The sequence below is a fragment of the Ovis canadensis genome, chromosome 2 (assembly GCF_042477335.2).
Source record: "Ovis canadensis isolate MfBH-ARS-UI-01 breed Bighorn chromosome 2, ARS-UI_OviCan_v2, whole genome shotgun sequence".
In the NCBI taxonomy this organism is placed as follows: Eukaryota; Metazoa; Chordata; class Mammalia; order Artiodactyla; family Bovidae; genus Ovis; species Ovis canadensis.
Window position 1 is genome coordinate 122,434,892 of NC_091246.1, and position 24,841 is coordinate 122,459,732.

Genomic DNA, 24,841 nt, shown 5'->3' on the forward strand with positions numbered 1-24,841 from the left:
CATGAGACTCAGATAATATCGCAGCTCTGGTTACTGAAGGCCTTCTCTGACGGCCTCCTGCATGCAGGCAGCATGACAGTTATTTCCATTTTACAGGTGAGAGAACTGAGGCTCAGAGAGGGAGGGCATCAGGCAAAGCCACAGGGCAGGAAAATGACAGGCCCACAAAGAGGGTCTCCTGGCTCCAAAGACAATGCTCTTTCCCTTATAGCAGCCCCTTCTTCAGCATAAGCCTATTCCTCAGATCTCCCCCTGCAGAGATAAAAGGTAGGGTCATTATTAATCTCCAAATTATCACTCCTTGAAATGCTAGGCAATTCTTCCACAACGGCAGCAGCACATACAGGAGGCCAGGGTGTGATGAAAAAGGGCGCTCATTCTTCTCAGACATGTACGGCAGGGGAGGGGGGGGGGTCCCTCGGGGGGTCCCTCCCTGCCCTGCCCCTTGACCTTCTCCACAGGGACGACTGCAAGAAGATAAATGTTTCATTATTCAGAGATGCTTCCCGCCAAGCAGATCCAGGGCAGGCTCTGGGCTCTGGCCACCCCTGACCTCCAGGGGACCTGTGACCCTAGATCCTCCACATTCCCCCCTCTCCAGATCAGGAATGTCACTGGTTCTGCAAGCGACGGCTTCAGATTCTCTGCAGGGGGACTTGAATCACCAGGGTCCCATGGCAGGGATGGCTGACACTCATGGAGTTCCCATCAATCTTCCCACAGACACTTCAGGCTCTGGCTGAGGAGGATTTACGGGCTGGGAGGGACACGGGACAATGCCATCCTGCCCAGGCCCCACCAGCAGCTTTTTCCCACGGTCAGCACTGCAGTCCCCGAGGAAAGGGCCAGAAAGGCCAGCACGGGCTCCTCAGGCTGGTGGGCTCACCAACCACTTCACTTGCTTTTTATTCTCTTCTGTATGTGTCCAAAGGCTCTGCCAAAAAAAAAAAAAAAAAGGTGCATTACCGTTCAAATCCAGTGAGGAGAGAAAACAATAAGGTTGTCTTGTTGTTTGGTTTTGTTTGTGAGTTGTTCTCAAGCGCTAAGACCGGACAGGCATCTCCTGCCAGCCTGCAGGGAACATGGACCCACGGCAGGGAGCCTCGATGTGTCTGAATTCCCAGGGAGCCCACATCAAAAGCCCCCTTCTCGTTAAGGGACAAATGCTGTGCTGAGAGCAGGCACAAACCTCCCCCAAAGAAGCCAAGCAGCGTTCTAATCACAGCCCTGAACGCAGGGCCCAGCCGGCTGCCCCATTCAGCCATCCTCCCACTGCCAACCCCCAACACCCAGAGCTGCACTCTCTTGCCATCTCCTCTGCCCCTCAAAGCTCCAGACAGTCTGGGCCTGGTCCCTGGGCTCTGGGCTAGGTGGATAGGCCAGCATCCACACCACTTCGCTCAAGAAAGTCTGGGTACTTAGGAGAGCCCTTGATGGCCTCAGAGGAGGCAAACCTTGCTGTGTCCACAACCACCAGTGTCCAAGCCCTCCTACCAATCAGCACAACCTTGGCAAGTTCCTGGCCTCAGTATCCCAGTCTCTAACTAATGTACCGAGAAAACCCCTCTCATAGAGAGGAATGAAGGAGAAAAGAGCTTAGGCAGCATCTGTCTCGTGGTCAGTGCCCATGCATTTGCTCTCAATATTCACATTTCATCCTGCCGCAAACCAGGATCAAGCCCCACCTGAGTCTTTGCTTGAAGCAGCTACCACGACGAGCATTTGCTGCTTCATTGCCACCTTAGATTCTGCCCACAATCTGGTGCAACAAGGCAAGAATCATCTTCGCCATGGGAAAGGTAAGAAACCTGACTGCATCCACCCACTCCGCCCCAGGTTATCGTTCACCAGAGCCTCTGCAGGGCCTCCCCCACTCCAAGAAGAGTACTAGCCCCTGCTCTGCCTTGAAAACCTCATTCTCTAACACAAGAGAAATACGTTGTTTTTAAGTCAGAGGCCACAGGCAGCTGGGTAATCAGAGCTACCTGAAGCACAGTGTTGAGGATTCCAAGGCTGCCTGTCAGTTCAGGTGGAAAGTGCTCTGCGGTGGGTTAGTGATGCGTCCTGGGCACACGAAGGGTCTCTAGCAGTGGGTCAGAAACAGGCGGTGGTTTACGATGGATCCGGAATCAGATCCCAGATCCTTACCTCAATGTAGTGATCACAGGCATGGCACCACCACAGTGTCTAGAAATTATCTGTAACACTTTCAATTCCTATTTTAATGAAAATGTTTCCATTTGCTATGGACTAAATTGGTTTCTCCCAAACTTCACATGTTGAAGTTTCATATGTATTTGACTGTGTTTGTGCATAGGGCTTATAAGGAGGTAATTTAGGTCAAATGAGGTCATTAGGATGGTGCCTTGGTCTGACAGGATTAGTGCCCTTATAAGAAGAGACATCCAAGAGCGCTTCCCTCTCTCCCTCTTCTTCTCCCTCGTTCCCTTCTTCTCCCCCCGTCTTCTGCTCTCTCCTGCTATGTGAGTACATAGTAAGAAGGCCACCATCTGCAGGCCGGGGAGACACACCTCCCAGAACCCCACTGTGCTGGCACCCTGAGCTCAGACTTTGCTACTCCAGAACTGTTAGAAAATAAACATCTGTCGTTTAAGACACCCAGTCTATGGTGTTTGATTAGCCCAAGCAGGGTACATGGGCATATATTACTGGGCAATCAGAACCAGGAATGGATGCCCTGTGTCCACAGCTCTGCTCCTCCTCCTCATTGTAACATCCTTGCAAATGTGAGCAGTCACTCCCTTTCTGGTAGCCAAGGGAAGTCCCAGCCTCCTACCACCCGATGCCTCTTCCTCCTGCCCATGCCCTTTCTCAGCAGGATGGACAACTTCATTCTTGAGAATCTATGAGGAGGTAAGAGATGCTCAGAGGCTTCAGAATAACCTCCAATTCATCTCTTCATTCTCAGAAAAGCCCTTGGGCTCCCAGACCCAGGCCCATCTCCCACCCCTCATGCCCAGTCCACAGAAGAGCCGTTAGTCCTGAAGGCACCCACCTCAGTCCCACCATGGGGGATGGAACTCCTGGTCTCCTGGGTGGGTGCAAAGATTAGGGGCACAGATGGGGGGCCCAGGCCTGCGTGAGTCCCTAGTGCGTCAACCATAGCCTATACAGTGCTGACTGTGAGCAGCAGCAGTCAACGAGGAGGGGTGACCAACACCAGCTCAGTGACTGCCGCTGTGCGCCTCTGGGTCCCTGTCCACTGCACCTCTCAGGGGCTCATTCCCGGTCTGGAGTGGGGCCAGAGGTGGTGGGCACAGAGGATATAAAAAGCACACGCGTAGGACAGATGGCTCTCCACAGTGTTAGCTGCTATTGTACTTGTCGTGTTGCTCCTGTACCAGCACTTTTCACATGTGGCCTCACCAAAGAGTCCTGTGATCCTGTCACCAAATGCGAAGTCTGTGAGCCCCGTGCACAGTAGGGCCAAGTAAACTGAAATGTGGGGGTTTGAAGCAAAGAAAGGGTCGTTGCAGGGCCAAGCAAGGAGTACAGGGGGCTTGTGCTCGATTCCCGATGGTTTCACGGAGAAGGTTTTAGAGGCAACATTTGGGGTGAGGGCTGCAGGGTATGTGACTTTTCTTCTGATCGGTTGGTGGTAAGATGATAGGGTGGTGCTTCCACGAATCTGTCACGGTAAATTGAGATTTCTGGCTGAAATCTGGGGTCTCGGCATACAGTTCCATCTTCCACCTGGTTAGGAGTCTTAGTTCCTGCAAAAGAACTCAAAGATATTGGTATGAATGTCTCTTGAGGGGGAACCAAGACTCTACTCCAAGGCTGCACTTGTGGTTTCTTGGCTGTTCCTCTTTCATTTCTGCATCCCCTCCTTTCCCCGATTAGCAACTCTTTGAACCTGACTATTGAGGAAGAACTAAAAAGCCTCTTAATGAAAGTGAAAGAGGAGAGTGAAAAAGTTAGCTTAAAGCTCAACATTCAGAAAACGAAGATCATGGCATCTGGTCCTATCACTTCATGGGAAATAGATGGGGAAACAGTGGAAACAGTGGCAGACTTTATTTTGGGGGGCTCCAAAATCACTGCAGATGGTGATTGCAGCCATGAAATTAAAAGACGCTTACTCCTTGGAAGGAAGCTTATGATCAACCTAGATAGCCTATTCAAAAGCAGAGACATTACTTTGCCAACAAAGGTCCATCTAGTCAAGGCTATGGTTTTTCCAGTGGTCATGTATGGGTGCGAAAGTTAGACTATAAAGAAGGCTGAGTGCTGAAGAATTGATGCTTTTGAACTGTGGTGTTGGAGAAGACTCTTGAGAGTCCCTTGGACTGCAAGGAGATCCAACCAGTCCATTCTGAAGGAGATCAGCCCTGGGATTTCTTTGGAAGGAATGATGCTGAAGCTGAAACTCCAGTACTTTGGCCACCTCATGTGAAGAGTTGACTCATTGGAAAAGACTCTGATGCTGGGAGGGATTGAGGGCAGGAGGAGAAGGGGACGACAGAGGATGAGATGGCTGGATGGCATCACCGACTCGATGGACGTGAGTCTGAGTGAACTGCGGGAGTTGGTGATGGACAGGGAGGCCTGGCGTGCTGCGATTCATGGGGTCACAAAGAGATGGATATGACTGAGCCGCTGAACTGAACTGAGCTGATTGGTACTCAGGAAAGGTCTAGGAGGTTGAAGCCTTTTTCCCACAAACAAGAAACAGGGTACATAGAAAGCATTTGTACCCAGGAGGGCCCCACACCATCGGCCTCAGTTTCAAACTCTGTGAAATGATATCATTAATCCAGGAAGTGAGGAAACGGGGGCTCCAGGAAGCCAAAGCCATCAGGCAATCCAAGAACCAAACATGAACCCCTATTTCCAGAGCCCAGTGGGCAGTGATCCCAGATGCTTACGGTGGGGGAGACAGAAGTGGAGCCCTGGCCACGGGACCCCCCTCCCTGTGCCCTGACAGTGAGTGTGTGCTACCCAGGGGCCCAGGGAAGGGAGCACAGCCAGCACCAAACAGGAGCAAAGGGGGGATGCAGTGACGACCAGGAGCAGGGAAGGTTACCTTGCAGGGGATCTGGGCACCTGGCTGAGGAGGGTGCTGGATTCCAGACCAGCCCTCACCACTCACCTGGATCCTCCAGGCAGTAGCACAGGGAAAGGAAAGAGAAGAGACAGGCTTGGTTATCAGGCTTTTTTCACGTTCTCCCCAACAAAGTTACCACATAGCCCTCCAACCAGAAACACAGCTGTTGGCTTCAAGACTAGACTCAGCCCACCCAGGGGCTCCTGCCCTCTTCTGTGAACACTGACCACCCACCTTCTAGGCCTTTCTGGAGAAGGGAGAGCCAGACCTCCCCAAGCAGCTGATGCCATGGTTCACAGATGATCAGCAGCTAACACCACGGTTCATGGATAAAGACAGCAGGGGAGTGGAAGAGCCCTGGCCTCCCACCCCAAGGGACATGCGGCCATCACTTCTATCTCCACACACCCTAGAGCTTCAGCTGCCCAGGTCTCTTCTCTCCCCAACGCCAACCTCAAGTCTCAGATCGTTGTCTGACCAGTCTGTGAACCATACATGAAGCACCATTTTGAACATAAAGTATAACATGTATATGCAAATTCTGAGAGTTCAAAGCAATTGCTCCTTTGAGGATTTTCTCATCCATTGTCTGCCTTTTCAACAGCCCTATAAGACGGTTTGGAGAAAGTACCATTCTATCCATTTTGCAGGTGGAAAAAGGAAGTCTCCATGTATGAGTCAGGGTTATTACAGCTGACTGCTATAATAACCAGAAAGTCTTGCTTAATACAAAAAAAAAAAAAAAAAACCACCTTATTTCTTATTCATTCAAACCTAGTGCAGATGCTCTTCTCTGTGGCCAGATCCAGCCATTTGGGGAGGGCACTGTCTTTGGGGGGGTCTTTGGGGTCCTCCCCAGGACTCCCTGCAAGCAGCCGGTCAATCCAGGAAAGTGTGGAGACCCACACAGGATGTGGTTCTTCAGGCCTGAAGGTTGGCATGCCCCTGGCTTCAGCCCAAGTGCTATTGACCAAACCATAGTCATATGACCCCAGCTTTACTGCCAGAGAGGCTGAAAGGTATAGTCCTAATGTGCCCAGGAAGAGGAACTGGGGCTGGGGCATCAAGCCAAGGTCCTGCCAGCCCCAGGTTAGATGCCTGGGCCCTCCTCCCCTCACCGCACCACCCATCCTCCCATAGGAGTTCCCCACACTTGTTCTCTCTGAGTCTACTTCTGGGACACAGGCTGAACCAAGACTGTTCAAACTGAACCCCCACATGTGGCTTCAGCTACAGGATTTGTGATCAATTAAAAACCAGAGAAGTATAAAGAGACAGGAAGACATTTCCATTCACCTAAGAGGAAATTGCAAGGAGGGAGATTAAAACCACATTTGAATTACAGAAAAAATAATTGGCAAAGTTCCTAGAATCCAAGTACATTCCTATAATGAGTAGAATTCGCCTCTCCTCCACTGCTAAGCTGTGAGCCTACAATTTCAGAAGACCCGACTTAATTACAGTCTAGTTGGATATTAAAGTTGCAGCTACTCAAGTTCATCAACAATTGCCTAATTACAAGGTCTCAGGAGGGGGGTCTATAATCAGTTTTTAAAAGAATATCTCCTACACGTAGCACCTTCCACAAGTGGCCCCTAGAATCTTTCCAAACGTGAGTTAACGTCCCTTTGGGACATTCCAGGCATGTGAACTTTGCCGTGTGTGCATGCCCCATCATGTCTGACTCTTTTGCAACCTCATGGACTGTTGCCCGCCAGGCTCTTCTGTCCATGGAATTTTCCAGGCAAGAATACTGGAGTGGTTGCCATTTCCTGTGAACTTTGGTGATGGACAAAATTTGGAGTCTCTGTCAGCAAGATAGGTGTGACTCAGATACGGAAGTATGCAGACACTGGTTCAAGGTCCAAACCACGGAAGGGAAGGTACAAAGTAAACATGTCAAGGGTAGAGAGGAGTTTGTCTTCCAGGTCTGGTGGGGAGGGAGTCAGGGGACCCAGAGGCCTATCTCAGTTCTGGCCAGCTTCCATTTCCAGAACACTGTGTTCATGCAAAGAAGGGCCTCAAAACGAGTCAGTGGTCAGCCCTCAGGTCAGGGGGTCTGCAGAGCAGAGGTAAGACAGCTGGATGCAGGGAAGAGGGCTGAGGAGGCCCCGGCCATGGCATCTCAGCACCAGCTGAGGTGCTGGGGGTTTGGAGGGAGGATTCAGCGATACAGGAGGAGGTGGAGATGCTGCCAGGCAGGGAGGAGTGGGGTGACATCCCCTCTGCCTCAGAAAGGAGGAGTCACTTGGACAGGGCACAGTAACAATTGGGAAAGGGACTCCCCAAGGAATGGAGAAGCATCCGCAAAGAGCCCCTGATTGCTCCAAGAACTGCAGGAGTTTCATGGTGACTGACACGCAGTGAGTGTTGGAGGCCGGGGAGAGGCTGGCACAGGGTTGGGAGTCAGGACCTCCTAGCCAAGCCTGGGGTCTGGGCTTCCCCTGACAGGGAGGAATTCCAGGAATGGCCTTCCTCCCACAGTGCCCCCACAGCAGGCAGCGCATCCTCTGGCCCATGAACAGGAGCTATAGCCCTGGCACCTCCTGCATCCTGTCTCACTCATGACTGCCTCTGACACAGTACCCAGGTCTGGCCGCCAAAACTCTCCAAAATCATCACCTCTACTGCACACCAGAAAATGTGCCTCCAGCTCTCACCAGCTGCTCCTCTGCTAAGGCAAAGTAGCTGCGGGGAAAATCTCAGCCACCTGCCTCAGCCAAGCAGTGAGTGGGGAGTCTTTTACCCTCCCCAAGACTGACTGTCCTCTCCCAACCTCCATGTACATCTGTACCTCCTTGCAGGCCCACCAAGACAACCCCACTTTCCTTCCAGGGACTTTCCCTGGGCAGGATTCTCCCTCAACCTTGCCTGATCCACACAGGATGCTCATCCGTCTGTCTCACTACCGGCCCTGGAGAAATGTGGGTTCGTTCCCAGCACTGCACAGCCAAGGGATGGTGCCCAGCAGATGTTGGGAGGATCATATGAACCAGGGAGTTGGTGGAGAGCCAGGAGCTTGGCAAAAACACCTCCTTCCTGATGCAGAAATCTTGTCACCAAAATATTGTTCTTCCTTCACTTTTCAAACAATTTTAAGCTGTTGTCAATCTGACCCATGGTTTATTTGGAGCCATGGGACAGGCATAATTTGTGTTATCTACTGCTGTGTAACAGATGACACAAAAACCAGTGTCTTAAATCAGAATACATTTCTTATCCCACAGTTTCTATGGGCCACAATCTGAACTTGCCTTAGCTTCTGATGAAGGGGTCTCTCATGTACCCACAGTCAGGCTCTCAGCTGGGGCTGCCATCTCATCTGAGGGCTTGACTGGGGGGCTCTGTTTTCAAGCTCTCTCACGCAGTTTTTTGACACACCCAGTCCCTTGCCACAGGGGCTTCTCCATGGAACTGCTTCATGACATGACAGCCCATATCCCTAGGATGAACGACCCAGCAGAGAGCAAGAGAAAGCACCCAAGATGAGCCTTTTGTAATCTGATCTCAGAAGTAACATCCCAGCACTTCTGCTGTGTCTTGTTCATTAGAAGTGAGTCGAGAAGACGTCCCCGGTGGTCCAGCAGTAAAGAATCCACCTGCTAAAGCAGGGGACATGGGTTCAGTCCCTGGTCCAGGAAGATTCCACATGGCACAGGGCAACTAAGCTCGTGCAACTATTGAAAATTGGCAAGCAGCAATGAAGACTCAGCACAGCCAAAAATAAGTAAATTAAGATTTTTTTGCAAACTTAAAGAAGTGAGCCAAAAAATTCAACCCACATCCAAGAGGAGATTCCACAAAGGCACAGATCCCAGGAGGAAGGAATCCATGGGGCCATCTGAGAGGCTGTCCACCACACTCTCATCCCTGCGGCAGGTCACAGCTTCCTACAGCAGCATCTCCCACCCCACGTGCTCTTCTAGACCTTGCTGTTCGCCTGCCATGAGGTGGAGTCAATGTCCTCTCTCCTGGCACCTGGGTGAAGCCTTGAGAATTTCAATCCATATCAAGTGGCAGAGGTGATAGCGTGTGACTTTTAAGGCTTCTACCCTGTTTTCTAGAAACACTCACTTTTGGAAACAAGCCGCCCTGCTTTAAAGAAGCCCAAGCAGCCTGTGGAGAGGCAGCAAGACCTCAGTTCCACAGTCCAAGCCAAGCTCCCAGCTCATAGCCAGCACCTACGTGCCATGTATGTATACCATCTTGGACAAGACCCCTCAGCTTGTGCCACGAGCACCCCAAATTGAAAATTTATGAAGAAGACAGATTATTGTTATTCTTAAACTACTTAATCTTCGGGTGACTTGTTGTCCAGTGATAGATAACCAATACAGTTCCCAAACGTCCCTTCCCAGTGGATGGGGTGAACCTGAGAGACCCCCAATCTACCACCCCCAGGCCAAAGCTGGCAGGAAGAACTCATGGACAAGGCCAGATAAGAGTGGCCATCTGGTATCCCACAGGTACCAGGCTGAGTCTAAGACAAGAGTATGGTGAGCCACCACCCAGAGTCTGGGAACCCCAGGACAAGTTGGGCAGGCTCACACAGGCAGAGTCTGGAGCCCAGTGGAGGGCCAGACAGCAGACCTGCCACTGTGCAGAACTCGGAACAGCTCCCTTGAAGATGTGTCCCTGGCCAGGAATGCAAGGTCGATTTCAGTCACAATCAGCCATTCCCAGATCCTCTGGTAGGGAGGGGGACGTCAGAGTTCCCACACAAGGGTGCTATCAGGAATGGCTGAGCTGGAGAGCAGCCTCATGAAGCTGGGGCTGGGCCAGGGAGACTCCACTCCCTGGCTGACCTGAGGGAGGAGAAGGAGGAGGGCTTGGGAGCAGCATTCAAGCCCAGGCACTAGCCTTGCCAGGCACAGAGGATGGAGATCATGGAATCCTGTAGGTCCCCAGCCCTCTTCATCCAAGTCTTCAGCCCCCACTTCCCCATAGGTGGTTGAGGAAGCCAAGATCAATTTCAGGGAAACTCTTGCACAAGACCCTTTTATATTTTTATTTTTTTAGGCCATGCCATGTAGCATGCGGGATGTTCATTCTCCAACCAGGAATCAAACCTGCACCCTCTACCTTGGGAGTGCAGAGACTTAACCACTGGACGGCCAGGGAAGTCCCTACAAGAGAATGCCTTCTGACGGAGTGCAGGTGCCTTCAGTCTTAACCCCCGTGTCTCAGTCATGCACACACCCTACAGAGACTTTGCAGATGAAAGTGGCACATCTTGCGAGAAAAAATGCATGTGTCTCAGTGGCTCAGTCATGTCCAACTCTTTGTGACCCCATGGACTGTAGCCCACCAGGCTCCTCTGTCCACGGGGATTCTCCAAGCAAGAATACTGGAGTGGGTTGCCATGCCCTCTCCCAGGGGATCTTCCCAGCCCAAGGATCAAAGCTGCCCCTCTCACATCTCCTGCATTGGCAGGCAGGTTCTCTACCCACTAAGCCACCTGGGGAGCCCAAGAAAAAGGCAGGATGTGGTAAAGTCAAGAGAAAAGCTGCTGTACTTACACAGCAAACTCTGGTAAAGAGGGATCAGCAGCGTGGACAGGGAAGCATCTGAAGAAAGAGAACCCCCTTCTCCAAAGCAATAAGTAGGGGCCCCAGACAATATCCAGCACCTAGCCAGCAAGATGCCCAAGGGAACTGGTGAGCTGGCAGTGTTTTCTTTCAAAAGTGACCCTTTCTGTGATCTTATCAGAGAGCCAGATATCCAGATATCAGTGACATCACACACACACACACATACACACATCATCTTTGTATAAGAGTAATCATAACCAAAATATAAGAATAAGATAAAATTGCACTTTTAAAAAATGTTTACATTAAATATCTCAGTGTGACGTCCCATGTAAACCTCTTTTTAAAACAATGGTATTTTGGTGCCTGAAACATGATAACATTTTCCATGGCCTTTTTCTAGTACCCCATGCCCTGGGGCCAGGTCCCGGGTGAACTAGCCTGCACCTGAGCAGAAGCTGCTGGATGGCCTGGGAAGGCCTGGCTGGGCAGGTTCCATTAGGCAACAGTGTGGAATGGCCACTCCCCCTTCCCCCGACCCTGGGGGTGGGACTAACCAGGAGCCGGAGCTAAGGCTTGCACAGCTCTCCACTTCCAGGCTGAGAGGGGCCTGGAAAGGAGCAGACATGCTTGGAATTCCAAAAATGTACCTCTGTCTCAGGCCTCTGCCTGCTCCCCAGGCCTCCTGGGACTCCAAGAGCAGGGAATGGGGCCTGGAAAATAAGCCCAATTACCAGTCCTCCCAGAGACAGGGTGGAATTCGTGCCCACCCCCCACCCCCACTGAGTTCAGGATTTCCCACGCTGACCCTCAAGCTGCCTGAGTGCCCAGTGGGCCACCTCCAAGGATGAGTGCTGGCCCTGCCACCCCTATAATGCAGTCTTCCGTGACCCCATCCACACAGAAATGTCCAGGAGGGGCCAAGGCGCAGACATAAGCGGGAAGGGGGGCACCCTAGTCACAGGCCTGCCCCTGACACCTGGCAAACTGTTTTCCCGCAAGACCTTCGAACTCAGCTCATGCAGAATGTCCTTCCTGACACTGGGGGCATTCTTAGAGGAGCCCACGTTGAAGAAAAGTTTGTGTCCCTGAGACCAGGTTGGACAACGTCCAGCAAGCAGGTGTGGGCTCACAACAGTAGAAGGGATGGCAGGCAGGTACAGCAGAGAGGACACAGCAGACGGGGGATAGCAGACGGGACACAGAAGACGGGACACAGCAGATGGGGGACAGCAGACGGGGGACAGCAGACAGGGGACAGTAGATGGGACAGAGCAGACGGGGGACAGCAGATGGGGGACCTCAGAGGGGAGACAGCAGACGGGGGACAGCAGATGGGATACAGCAGACGGGGGACAGCAGACGAGACACAGCAGACGGGGGACAGCAGATGGGATACAGCAGACGGGGGACAGCAGACGGGACACAGCAGACGGGGGACAGTAGATGGGACAGAGCAGACGGGGGACAGCAGATGGGGGACCTCAGAGGCGAGACAGCAGACGGGGGACAGTAGATGGGACAGAGCAGACGGGACACAGCAGATGGTGGACAGCAGACGGGACAGAGCAGACGGGACACAGCAGACGGGGGACAGCAGACGGGACACAGCAGACGGGACACAGCAGACGAGACACAGCAGACGGGACACAGCAGACGGGACACAGCAGACGGGGGACAGCAGACGGGACACAGCAGACGAGACACAGCAGACGGGACACAGCAGACGGGACACAGCAGACGGGGGACAGCAGACGGGACACAGCAGATGGGACACAGCAGACGGGACACAGCAGACGGGACACAGCAGACGGGACACAGCAGATGGGGGACAGCAGACGGGACACAGCAGACGGGACACAGCAGACGGGACACAGCAGACGGGACACAGCAGATGGGGGACAGCAGACAGGACACAGCAGACGGGACACAGCAGACGGGGGACAGCAGACGGGACACAGCAGACGGGACACAGCAGACGGGGGACAGCAGACGGGGGACAGCAGACGGGACACAGCAGACGGGGGACAGTAGATGGGACAGAGCAGATGGGGGACAGTAGATGGGACAGAGCAGACGGGGGACAGCAGATGAGGGACAGCAGATGGGGGACAGCAGACGGGGGACAGCAGAGGGAGGACAGCAGACGGGACACAGCAGACAGGACACAGCAGACGGGTGACAGCAGACAGGGGACAGCAGACGGGGGACAGCGGAGAGGAGATGGCTGATTGGACAACAGCCTTCTCTCTAGCACCCCCACCTGTACTAGAGACCCTCCTTACATTCTTTATCTGTGCTTGAACGTGTAGGTGGGTAAGTTCTTGCACTAAGCTGACCTATGAGTCTGATGTCAGTGGTTTTAGTACAGCTAGAATTCATTTCCCCTCCAATCACTACTTTCAGATATGTGTCAAACCTTCCTTTGGGCACATTCTAGTACCAAAAAATCCAATCTGAAAAAAAAAGTGTCTATGTATCTGGTCTCATTAAAACTCATCCTGCTAGCCATGCGCCCCTGACCCAGGCTGCTGGGAAGGTTAGAGCTGACGGAAAGGGCCTTCCTGGCACGGCGTCACCTCCCCTTCTGAGGAGGTACCCAGACAAGGTGCCTTGCTGGGATGTGTGGGTACTTCTCACGGGAGTGGTCCTACAGGCCCCTACCCACTTGTGCCCCAACTGTTCCTGCAGTCTCCCACACAGAGCCCAGCACTCCTGGCGGGAGTTCACAGCTGGGCTCAAAGCCACCGTGTCTGGTGGGGCACCGTGACTCACAAGATGCACAAACTCCAGGGGCTGGTCCTTCATCAGTCCTCTCCCTGTTCAGCAAAGCCCAGGCCAGAGCATGGTGTCAGCCTGCTCAGCCAAGGCCTGGAAGGCCCATCTTCCACATGCAGGGCCCTCTAAGTTCCAGGAAGGACCCTCTTTCTCTCCCAGGGCTCTCCTCTTGGGCAGCTCCAGTTCCTGTTATTGATGGCTATCTCGTCACTGTGTCCTCACATTGCTGAGTGGGATGGGAAGGGTGGTGTCGTCTTTCTCTTGCATCTTTTTATAAGGGCACTAATCCTGCTTGTGAGGGCTCCACCCTTATTCCCTAATCACCTCCCAACAACTCCATCTCCTAACAGCATCACACTGAAGGGTATGAATTTGGAGAAACACAAATATTCAATTCATAAAAGAGACATATTCATGATACTATAAAATTTATGATGCTCTCTAGGAACCCCTGGGCTAACCTTTCCAGGGGAGCTGAAATGTCAAATTATTTTCATAATAATACTGAGACATTATTTGCCTTTTTCACTGTCATTCTCTCACAAACACACCCAGGAGTTTTTCAGAGCCTGATGACATGTAAAACATCCCCACTCTGATACCTAGTGACATGTATATTGTGTATTTCTACGTTTTACAAATTCCCCAATTTTGAATTATGAGATGGTGAATGCAGGTAGATATAACTGCGTTGCTGATAAGTGGTAAACAACCAGGTATCCAAACAATAAAGCCCTGATATGTAGCATTTGCCATTTACATATTGTAAATATTCTCACCATGGCCCAAGCCACCAAAGTAATGTCATTGAACAGAGTTAGGAAAAGAAATTACAACCACCAGCCAGCTGGTCAGAGACAGCTCCATTACAGCACAGTCCTGGAAAAACACAATAAACAGGAGCTCTTTAGGGTCTTCAACAATTTTTAAGAGTGTAAAAGGATCCTGGGATCAAAAAGTTTGAGAACTACTGCTCTACATCACCCTGACCAAAAGATGTGCAAAGGACAGCCCTGGACACATTCAGAACACAGGAAATTGGGGAGCTGGTTCCCTGACATGCAAGCCTGCAAGGGGAGTGCCTGGTGGAGACTCAAGCAAGGGGGACTTCACTAGAGGGTCAGAGAAGGTGCAGCGGGAGGACTGAGGGGGAAGTGACCTCAGGTCTGGAAAGGCAGGAGGAGCAGGCCCTTGGCCAGGCGCTGGAGAGCCCAGCTGGAGAGCCTGAGCTCAATTGTCAGGGGGCCTGGTACCTCCAGAATCTGCTGTGCCCAGCCTGTTGGCCCAACCGCCCTGGTCTGCTCTGAGCCACTGTCCTCCACAGGACCCCTCAAATGGAGCAGCAGGAGGCTGGTACGTTGAAGAATGATTTCAACAGAGAAGACCTCTCTGGAAGGCAACAAACTAAGCCAGATAGGCTAGACATGAGCTTAGGCACTAACCCTGAGACCAACCAGGAGAAGTGAGAGCTGCCCGGCTGAAGCCCGGGCGCATGACCGCCCTGACCTGGTCAGCTCACCATGCTTTTACCCAGCTCCCCCACCAGCCCAGCTCTGCTCAAGGAACTAAGAACCCCAAGAAGAATAAGGCTGTCCTGCCCTCCCTGGTGGGGGACAGACAGGGAAAACTTGGGGGTGGAAGGACCACAGGATACAGACAGGATACAGGCCCAGGGGAGGCTTCAGCCAGTGCACTGATCAGTAAGGGTCGAAGGACCAGGTGCCAGGCCATGAAAGTGAAAGTGAAAGTCACTTAGTCATGTCCAACTCGCGACCCCATGGACTATACAGTCCATGGAATTCTCCAGGCCAGAATATTGGAGTGGGTAGGCTTTCCCTTCTCCAGGGGATCTTCCCAACCCAGGGATCAAACCCAGGTCTCCTGCATTACAGGTGGATTCTTTTACCAGCTGAGCCATAAGGGAAACCCAAGAATACTGGAGTGGGTAGCCATCCCTTCTCCAGGGGATCTTCCCGACCCAGGAATCGAACTGGGGTCTCCTGCACTGCAGGCAGATTCTTTACCAACTGAGCTATGAGGGAAGCCCCAGGACATGAAAGAGCCCTGCCTCCCAGTCCCAAGGCTGGTTCATACCCCAGGGCAATTTGAACCAGCCTTGGGACTGGGAGGCAGGGCCTTAGGGCCCCCAGAGCACAGAAAACACTGAGGGTGAAACCCTATGCAGGAAAGAATGGCCACAGAGCAAAAGTTCCTTTAGATCATCCGGCTAGAAACTCCAAACTGCCAGGGTTCCTGGGTCCCAAGGGGCCAGATGAACTGGTCCCTGTTTCATTCACATGCTCTGCCCAGAAAATTCCCCATCCCCCTTCTAGGATGGAAGATCCCCCACTCCAGACCCCTCTCCCCTGCCATCCTCTCCTCCCCCCAGCTTGGGTGCCCAGGTGAATGTCAGTAAATGCCCTTTCAGCCCAAGCCCTGTGAAGGTGGTTTGGTTTTAGTGACCTATAATTAAAAATCAGATTTTCATTTGCAGAAGCACAGTCAGCAGTGGGGAAATGAGGAATCAGATCATTGAACAGGAGGAATTAGCAGTGCTCAGGGCTAAGCATGGATGAACAAACAGCGCATGTTGGCCATAGCGTCACTACATCTTTGTCATCATTTCCCCACCTACTGACTTTAAAATGTGTCAAGTGCCTTTTTCACAAACCATCCCATTCAATTTTCCCAATCCCCACAAGATAAGCGGGACTCACCCCCCATTTGCTGTTGTTCAGTCGCTAAGTGGTGTCCCACTCTTTGTCACCCCATGGACTACAGCATGCCAGCCTCCCTGTCCTCCACTCTCTCATTTGCTCAAATTCATGTCCACTGAGTCAGTGATACTGTCTAACCATCTCACCCTCTGCTGCCCCCTTCTTTTGCCTTCAGTCTCTCCCAGCTTCAGATATATATAATAAATATATGTAAGTTTGAAAACAAAGTAAAAAAAATGTGCCCAAAGTCGCCAGCTGGTATCGTGGGGCCAGGATTCACCCCAGGCCTACCTGACCCCACAGCCCTCAGCCACCAAGATCTGCAGATCAAGATAACCTGTTAGCTTCAGACACACAACCAGAAACAACACTAATGCACCTTGAAAATGCTGAAGAAGGGGAAAATAGAATGGGATTTCCATTGCATTCCTTTCCATTTCCATCAAGTAAATACTTGATGTACATGCCAAACCATCGAGGCTGGCCTCATTCACAGTGAACCTTCCCCATCGTTGCCGAGCTGCAGGATGGCTCGGCTGTCAGAGGGATGGCCAGACCCCTGAATGGTGGAGGCAGAGGTGAGGGCCCACTGGGCAGCGCAGCAGAATGAACATAGCAGGACCTGCATCTTAGCTTGCCCGCAGCTCCAGGAGGTAACGTCTGTAACCTAGGCTGATCCCAACAGCACATTTCACCCACTGGGCCCCCGTGCTCAGTTCAGGTATGAGCAGGTGGCCCAAGTTCATCTGATTAGAAGGAGTAGCACATGGGCAGGAATTCTAAGACACGGGGCTAACTCTGGTTCTAGATCATGTAACTGTGCAGGAGTGGGGCCTGGAATTGAAACAGACATCTGCTACTGTGGCGGAAATCAGTCTGAGAGGAGACTAGCCATAGAATTGAGTACAGAGGAGAATCACAGAGAAATGAAGACAGAGGTCTTGAATTTTACTCATAGGAGACAATGGGGAAGGGACCCCTGGGTGCCCGCAAAAATATCCATTCCTTCCTCTATTTCTCTTAGAAACAGAAATGTGATTTTGTACAGCAATGTGCCCAAAAGAAAATTTACATTTCCCAGCCTCCCTTGCACCAGAGGAGACCATGTGACCAATTCTGTCCAATGGTACATTGGTAGAAGTTCTTGGACAGGGCTTCCAGAAAAGTTTCTTTCAAGAGGAAGCCCTTCCAATCAATAGTGTTCTGAAGGTTCTAGGCCAGGCAACTAAGCAAGAAAATGAAATGCAAGGTATCCAAATTGGAAAGGAAGAAGCAAAACTAGCTACTTAAAAATCACATGATTTTGTACATACCCTAAGGAATACACACTAAAACAAATGAACAAAAAAAGCTCTTTGAGCTAATTGAGGAAATTTGCAGGATACAAGGTAAATATACCTAAATTAGTTGTATTTCTATATACTAACAACAAATAACCCAAAAAGGAAAATAAGGAAACAATTCTATTGACAATAGCAGCAAAAATAAAATACTTAGGAATTAATTTAACAAAAATGTAAGAATTGTACACTGAGAATTACAAAACATTGTTGAAAAATTAGAGCTAGGCAAATAGAGAGATATTTGGCATTCATAGACTGGAAGACTTAATATCCCCAAATTGCGCTACAGAATTCAATACAATCCTTACCAAAATTCCAGCTATCTTTTTTCACAGAAATGGACAAGTTGATTCTAAAATTCATATGGAAATGCAAGGGACTTAGAATATCCAAAGCAATCCTGAAAAAAAGGACAAATTTGGGTAAACACAATTTCCAATTTCAAAACTTACCACAAAGCTACAGTAATCAGGACTGTATGGTATGGGCATAAGGCTCTATAGAGAGAGATAGATCAATATAACAGAATTGAGATTTCAGAAATAAACTCACACAAATATGATCAACGGAGTTTCAACAAGGTTGCCAAGACAGTTCCACAAATGGTGCTTGAACAACAGAATATCCACATGGAAAATGAATTAATATGGACCCTGGCACATATGCACGCTACGTTGCTTCAGCCATGTCCAACTCTTTGCCACCCTTTGGACTGTAGCCCACCAGTCTCTCCGGTCCATGGGATTCTCCAGGCAGGAATACTGGAGTAGGTTGCCACGCCCTCCTCCAGGAGATCTTCCCAACCCAGGGATCAAACCCATGGCTTCTGCACTGCAAGCAGATTCTTTACCGCTGAACCATTGGGAAGGTCCAATATGGACACTCACCTCACACAATATACAAACATTTACATGAAGTGGGTCAAAATCCTAAATGTTAGGGTTAAAATTATGAAAATCTTAGAAGTAAACAGGAGTAAATCTTCATGATCTTAGGCAAGATTTTCTTAGGTATGACACCCAAAGCATGTGACCAAGATTAGAAATAGCTTAATTGGATTTCATCAAAGTTAAAGCTTCTGTATATCAAAGAGCACTATCAAGAGTGTAAAAAGAAAACCCACAAAATAGGGAAAATATTTTAGTTCATATAACAGGCAAGAGTTTATATTCAGAACATTTTTTTAATGAATTTTAAAATTAGTAAATGATTTAAATAGATATTTATCTGAAGAAGATATACAAATGGCCAGTAAGTGTACATGACGATGCCCAGCATCACTAGGCAAACCCAAATCACCGTGAAATACCACTCCACGCCAACAAGGATGACTTCAATCAAACAGACAGAAAACAACAAGTATTGGTGAGGAGGTGATGAAATTGTAACCTGCATGAACTGCTGATGGAAACGTAAAATAGTTCAGCCACTCTAAAAAACAGTCTGACAGTTCCTCAAAAAGCTAAACACAGGGTCACCATTTGACCCAGAAATTCCACTCCGAGTATGCACATGTGAATAGAGAAATGAGAATTTGTCTACACAATCAGTTGTAGAAAAATGCTCACAGCAGCATTATTCATAATAGCTGAAAAGTGGAAATACCCCAAATGTCCACCAGCGATGGATGAATGAGCATAATGTGGCATATCTGCAGTGGAGTACTATTCAGCAATAAAAAGGAAGGAAGTACTGAGACACGCTATGACATGTATGAGCCTTGAAAATCTGATGCTAAGTGAATGAAGCCAGACACAGAAGTCCTCCCAGAAGGGGCAAATCCAAAGAAACAGAAGGTAAGTTCCTGCTTGCCAGGGTCTGGAGGAAGAAAGGAGTCAGAGAGGACTGACTGCTAATCAAGACAAGGTTTCTTTTGGGGGTAATGAAAATTTCTGCACTTAGCAGTGAGAATTGCACTTTTGTGAATATTCAAAAAACCTCTGAATTGTGTACTTTAAGATGGTGAATTTTATGGTATGTGAAATGCGTCTCAGTTTTTTTAAACAATCCTTATCATTTAAGCCAATTTGAGGTAGATTTTCTCTTTTTCTTGTGAACAAAAGTAAATGCCTCTTCTCTGATATTCAGTGGGGCTCCCCTGTCTGCTCTCTGTGTTGTTACCCTGCAGGGAGGGCAGTCTTCTTTCTCTTGGAACGTACCAGGGGATGAGGCCTGGCTGTGACCGCCTGGGCCACTGGAACCAGGGATGGCCTGAGAGAGCTGTCTCTAGGACCAGAGGTGCCCCCCAGCTCCTGAGAAGGGACAAAGTCTCAGGTGCCCCCCAGCTCCTGAGAAGGGACAAAGTCTCAGGTGCCCCCAACTCCCGAGAAGGGACAGAGTCTCGGGTGCCCCCAGCTCCCGAGAAGGGACAAAGTCTCAGGCTCTGGCCCGCGTACCCTGGGTTTTGCTAGCTCTCTTGAGGAGCAGAGGCCACAGAACAGCCTCCTCAGGTTGTCTCGTGAGCCACCACCCCTGCTTCTGCAGGCCCTTGGCCAGCCCACGCGGTCAGATGCCTGTATGGCACCACAGTGGCCTCCCCTGGGCCAGGGCAGCCTGCATGGCTTCCATGAACAGGACAGGGAGGTGACGGGAGTCATGACTGACAGTCACCTCAGCCCCTTCCATGCTCGCATCCTGAAGAAGGCCGGTTATTCTGCTAAGCACATGATATGAGGTGTCTGTGTGTGTGTGTGTGTGTGTGTGTGTTTACACGTGCTGAGAGGTCTCTCTGAGGCAGGTAGTAACTCTAGCTTTGGAGAGGTCCAGCCTAAATTCCCCACTGCTGCTGCTGCTGCTAAGTCGCTTCAGTCGTGTCCGACTCTGTATGACCCCATAAACGGCAGCCCACCAGGCTCCACCATCCCTGGGATTCTCCAGGCAAGAACACTGGAGTAAGTTGCCATTGCCTTCTCCAATGCATGAAAGTGAAAAGTGAAAATGAAGTCGCTCAGTCGGGTCCGACTTTTAGTGACCCCATGGACTGCAGCCTACCTGGCTCCAATCCCCCACAGCCATGCTCAATGATGGCAGGCTTTCAGGCCCCTGCCTAAAACCTGGGAACCTGCAGCCCGTCACCAGGGACACCCTGGGCAGCTTCCGTCACAGAAGATAAGTCATGTGGATTCAGATGAGAACAAGTGAGGCTCCCTGTCTCCTTGAGCTGATGTCCATTCCATTACCACAACACAGGTCAGCCACGCTGATGGGCGGCATGTCGGGACAGACCTCAAACCCTCTGCTCTCCAGCTTCAGTCAAAGGAGCATTATTGATGGAGGATTGCCCAGAGAACACACATTTCTTGGGCTCCTGGTGATCATATCCTTCAGAGAGCTGCAGGCCTGGCTGTTTGGTTTGGCCCATCAGCATTGTCTGCTAAGGGCTGTTAAGACAGGCCCAGGAGACTAGGATTCTGTTGTTATTATGCTGTTGATTTGTTGAGGGTTTTCAATCTTTATTAAAGTATGCATTCACACAAAAAAAGGCACAGAAAAAAAGTGTGCAGACAGTGAGGTAAACACCCATGTAACAACCACCCAGAGAAGGAAAGAATGCATTGCCAACTCCCCAGAAGTCTCTGAGGCCCTCGCCTCACCAAAGATAACTTCATTTAAGTGGAACTATACAATTTGTTGGAAGGACAGTTATGACCAACTTAGATAGCATATTCAAAAGCAGAGACATTACTTTGCCAACAAAGGTCCGTCTAGTCAAGGCTATGGTTTTTCCAGTGGTCATGTATGGATGTGAGAGTTGGACTGTGAAGAAAGCTGAGCACCAAAGAGCTGATGCTTTTGAACTGTGGTGTTGGAGAAAGACTCTTGAGGGTCCCTTGGACTGCAAGAAGGTCCAACCAGTCTATCCTAAAGGAGATCAGCCCTGGGTGTTCCTTGGAAGGACTGATGCTAAAGCTGAAACTCCAGTACTTTGGCCACCTCATGAGAAGAGTTGACTCATTGGAAAAGACCCTGATGCTGGGAGGGATTGGGGGCAGGAGGAGAAGGGGACGACAGAGGATGAGATGGCTGGATGACATCACTGACTCGATGGATGTGAGTCTGATTAAACTCCGGGAGTTGGTGATGGACAGGGAGGCCTGGCGTGCTGCGATTCATGGGGTCACAAAGAGTCGGACACGACTGAGTGACTGAATTGAACTGAACTGATACAATTCGTACTTTTATGTCAGGCTACTTTCACCCAAAGTTAAGCTTATGAGTTCTATTCATGTTACTGCATGCATCCATAATTCATGTTTTTTGATAGCTTAAGTATTCCACTGTGAGAATGAACTATGAATTGACTATTGGATCCTTTTCCCACTGGGGGCTCTTACAAAGAGTGCTGTCAGGAATGTTCTGGACATGCAGCCTGATGTGCATATATATATATATATACATTTTGTTGGGTATATTCCTATAAATGGAATTGCTAGGTCATTGAAAATGGTGGCCTTCAATTATGTGAAAATAATAGAAATAGAAATAATTCCAAAGTATTTTCCGAAATAGTTGCGCCCATTCACACTCCCATCAGCAGTGTGAGTTCCAGTTACTCCACGTTCTCACCAGGACTTGGTATTATCAGTCTTTTCAGTGTTAACTATTCTGGTGAGTGAAGGTGCTATATTAGTTAGCTACAGTCATATAACAAAGTACATTAAAACAGTGAGCATTTATGACCTCAAGGTTTCTCTGAGTCAGGGTGTCAGGAGTGGCTCATCTAGGTAGCTCTCGTTTAGAGTCTCTCAGGAGGCTGCAGTCAGAACATCAGCCAGGGCTGTGGTCATCAAAGGCTTGACTGGGCTGGAGGACCCGCATCTAAGACGTCCATTCGTGTCAGAGCAGGAGGACTTGGTTCCCCACCACCTTTACCTCAGTGCTGCCTGATGGTCCTCAGGACATGGCATCAGGCTTCCCCAGCAAGAGATCTGGGAGAGGGGGCCAGAGAGAGGCTACAGTGTCTTTCATGACGTGGTGTGGAAGGCAATATGCCATTACTTCGCCATATCCTATCATTAAAAGTGAGTCGCCATAATAGATAAGAATATGAACAACAATACACATGTGTATAACTGAATCCCTTGGCTGCGCCGCAGAAATGAAAACAACATTGTAAATCAACTATACTTCAATAAAATTTAAATAAATGAATTTTTTAATTAACTGCTATTGGCATATAATTGCTTTACAATATTGTGTTGTTAGTTTCTGCTATATAGCAAAGTGAATCAGCTGCACCTATACGTATATCCCTTTTTTTGGATTTCCTTCCCTTGTAGGCCACCACAGAGCACTGACTAGAGTCCCCTGTGCTGCACAGCAGGTTCTCATTAGTTATCTCTTTCATACACGTTGTTGTTGCTGTGCTGTGCTCAGCCGTGTCCAGCTGTTTGTGACCCCACGGACTGTAGCCTACCAGGCTCCTCTGTCCATGGGATTGTCCAGGCAAGAACAGGAGTGGGTTGAGCAAGAACCCAGGAACGGGTTGCCATTTCCCACTCCAGGGGATCTTCCAACCCAGGGATCAAACCCGTGTCTCCTGCACCGGCAGGTGGATTCTTTACCACCGAGCCATCTAGGTATCCATTTTAAACATAGTAATGTATTTCTTTTAAGTGAGTCACTTAGGTCCAGCCTACACTCAAGGGCAGAGGAATTAAGTTCTACCTATTGATAAGAGGAGTATTCAAGAATTTGCGGGCAGATTTTAAAACTACCAGAGGCATTTCATTGTGGTTTTAACCTGCATTTATCTGACTTAAAGAGGCTGAATACATTTTCATGTGCTTACTGGCCATAACGATTAACTCTTGTACAAAGAAACTATTCAAGTCCCTTTCCCAGTTTCCTATTATGGTGTTCATGTTTTCTTACTGATTTGTAAGAGTTCTTTGTATATGCTGGATATGAGCCCCGTTCAGCTATGTCCCACAATTGTATAAACTGTGTTTTAAGTCCACACAGTCCACACGTATATGACCCCTTACTGGTTCTGCTTCTCTGGCTGAGTCCTGACTGACACATCTGGATTATTTTGCCTTCCCCGTCAACATGTAAACCCACATAGAGTTGATTTTTGTATTTATGATACAAGATGGGAGTCAAGGATTTTTTTTGCTTGTTTGTTTGTTTTCCATTTAGACACTCAATGATCAGCACTGTTTATTTAAATAACCTTCCTCTCCTACTGCTTTCTAGCTTTGTCACAAATCAAGAATACATATACTCGCAGGTCTGTGTTTTCTAATCTGATCTGCTTTGACCAGCAAGAAATTCAGTTTCAAATTTGCTGCCCACTTTTAATAATGCATGAGACTTTATGACATGATTTCTGATACTAATTTACCACTGACTTCACCCTGTAATTCAGTCCTTATTTTCCTTCATGCTGGTGCAGTTAGATGCTTATTAAATCTTGGTTTCCTCCCTTTCCTCTGCTTAGGAAAACCAAGAGCCCAAGAACTGAGCTACAGGATGGCTGTTTTCATGAGGGACACAAAGGGTGAAAAGGGCCGTCAGCTGCGCTGACACTGATGGCAGACGGGCAGGTGTTGGAGCGAATGTCTGAGCGTGAAGAGACCTGGCCGAGAAGCCCAGCACGCAGACATAGGCATGTGGGCCCGGGCAGGGACAGCCCCCAGCCTACAGGGACAGAGCGGTCAAGAGGGTGGGCCACTACATTTGTAAATGCAATTTGTTAAAATTATAAACCTCCTGTGGAAACACTTCTGTGCCATTGATAACATTGCTCTTAAGAAAGTGGATAAGAGGATTTCCCCAGTTGCACAGTGGATAGGAGTTCATCCACTGACACAGGGGACACAGGTTCAATCCCTGGTCCAGGAAAATGCCACATGCCACAGAGCAACTGAGCCGCAGGGCAACAGCTACTGAGCGTGTGATCTACCGCCTGCGAGCAGCAACTACAAAGCGCACGAAACACAGCTGCCGAGCCCAGGCAACACAGCTGCTGAGGCCTGCACGCCTAGAGCCTGCGCTCTGCAGCAAAAGCCACTGCAGTGAGAAGCCCGGGCGGCACAACGAAGAGGAGCCCCCACTCTCAGCCTGCCCCCCATGCCCTCACCACAAGCGGAGAAAGTCTGCATGCAGCCACAAAGACTCAGTGTAAACAAAAATAAATAAATAACATTTTTAAAACAAAAATGGGTAAGAGCAACCCCCCACCTACCCCAGCATTGCTCCCCACCTTTCCTGTGCCCACGTGACCATGGGATCTTCCCCACACAGCATTCTCTCTTCTTCACAAAATGATATCACCAATGGCCTGTGGGCTCCCGCCTCCTTCTGGACCCACCACGGCAGCTGGGCTCACAGTGGGAGCTGCACACAGGCGTTTAGAAAACTAGGGACAAGCCTGTTTCAGTTCATCATGATTTCTCCACT

At 49.7% G+C, this 24,841-nt stretch overlaps 1 long non-coding RNA gene across 1 annotated transcript in view; it reads right to left on the reverse strand.

The window, feature by feature from the left end:
* Positions 1-356: 356 nt before the first annotated feature.
* LOC138432735 (uncharacterized) overlaps positions 357-24,841 on the reverse strand; it is a 32,278-nt gene continuing 7,793 nt past the window's right edge. Inside the window, exons 2-3 of the long non-coding RNA XR_011253964.1 lie at positions 3,017-3,734; positions 357-934 (exon numbers count right to left, since the gene is read on the reverse strand). This is a non-coding gene — a long non-coding RNA (uncharacterized lncRNA). The remainder of the gene's footprint in view (positions 935-3,016; positions 3,735-24,841) is intronic.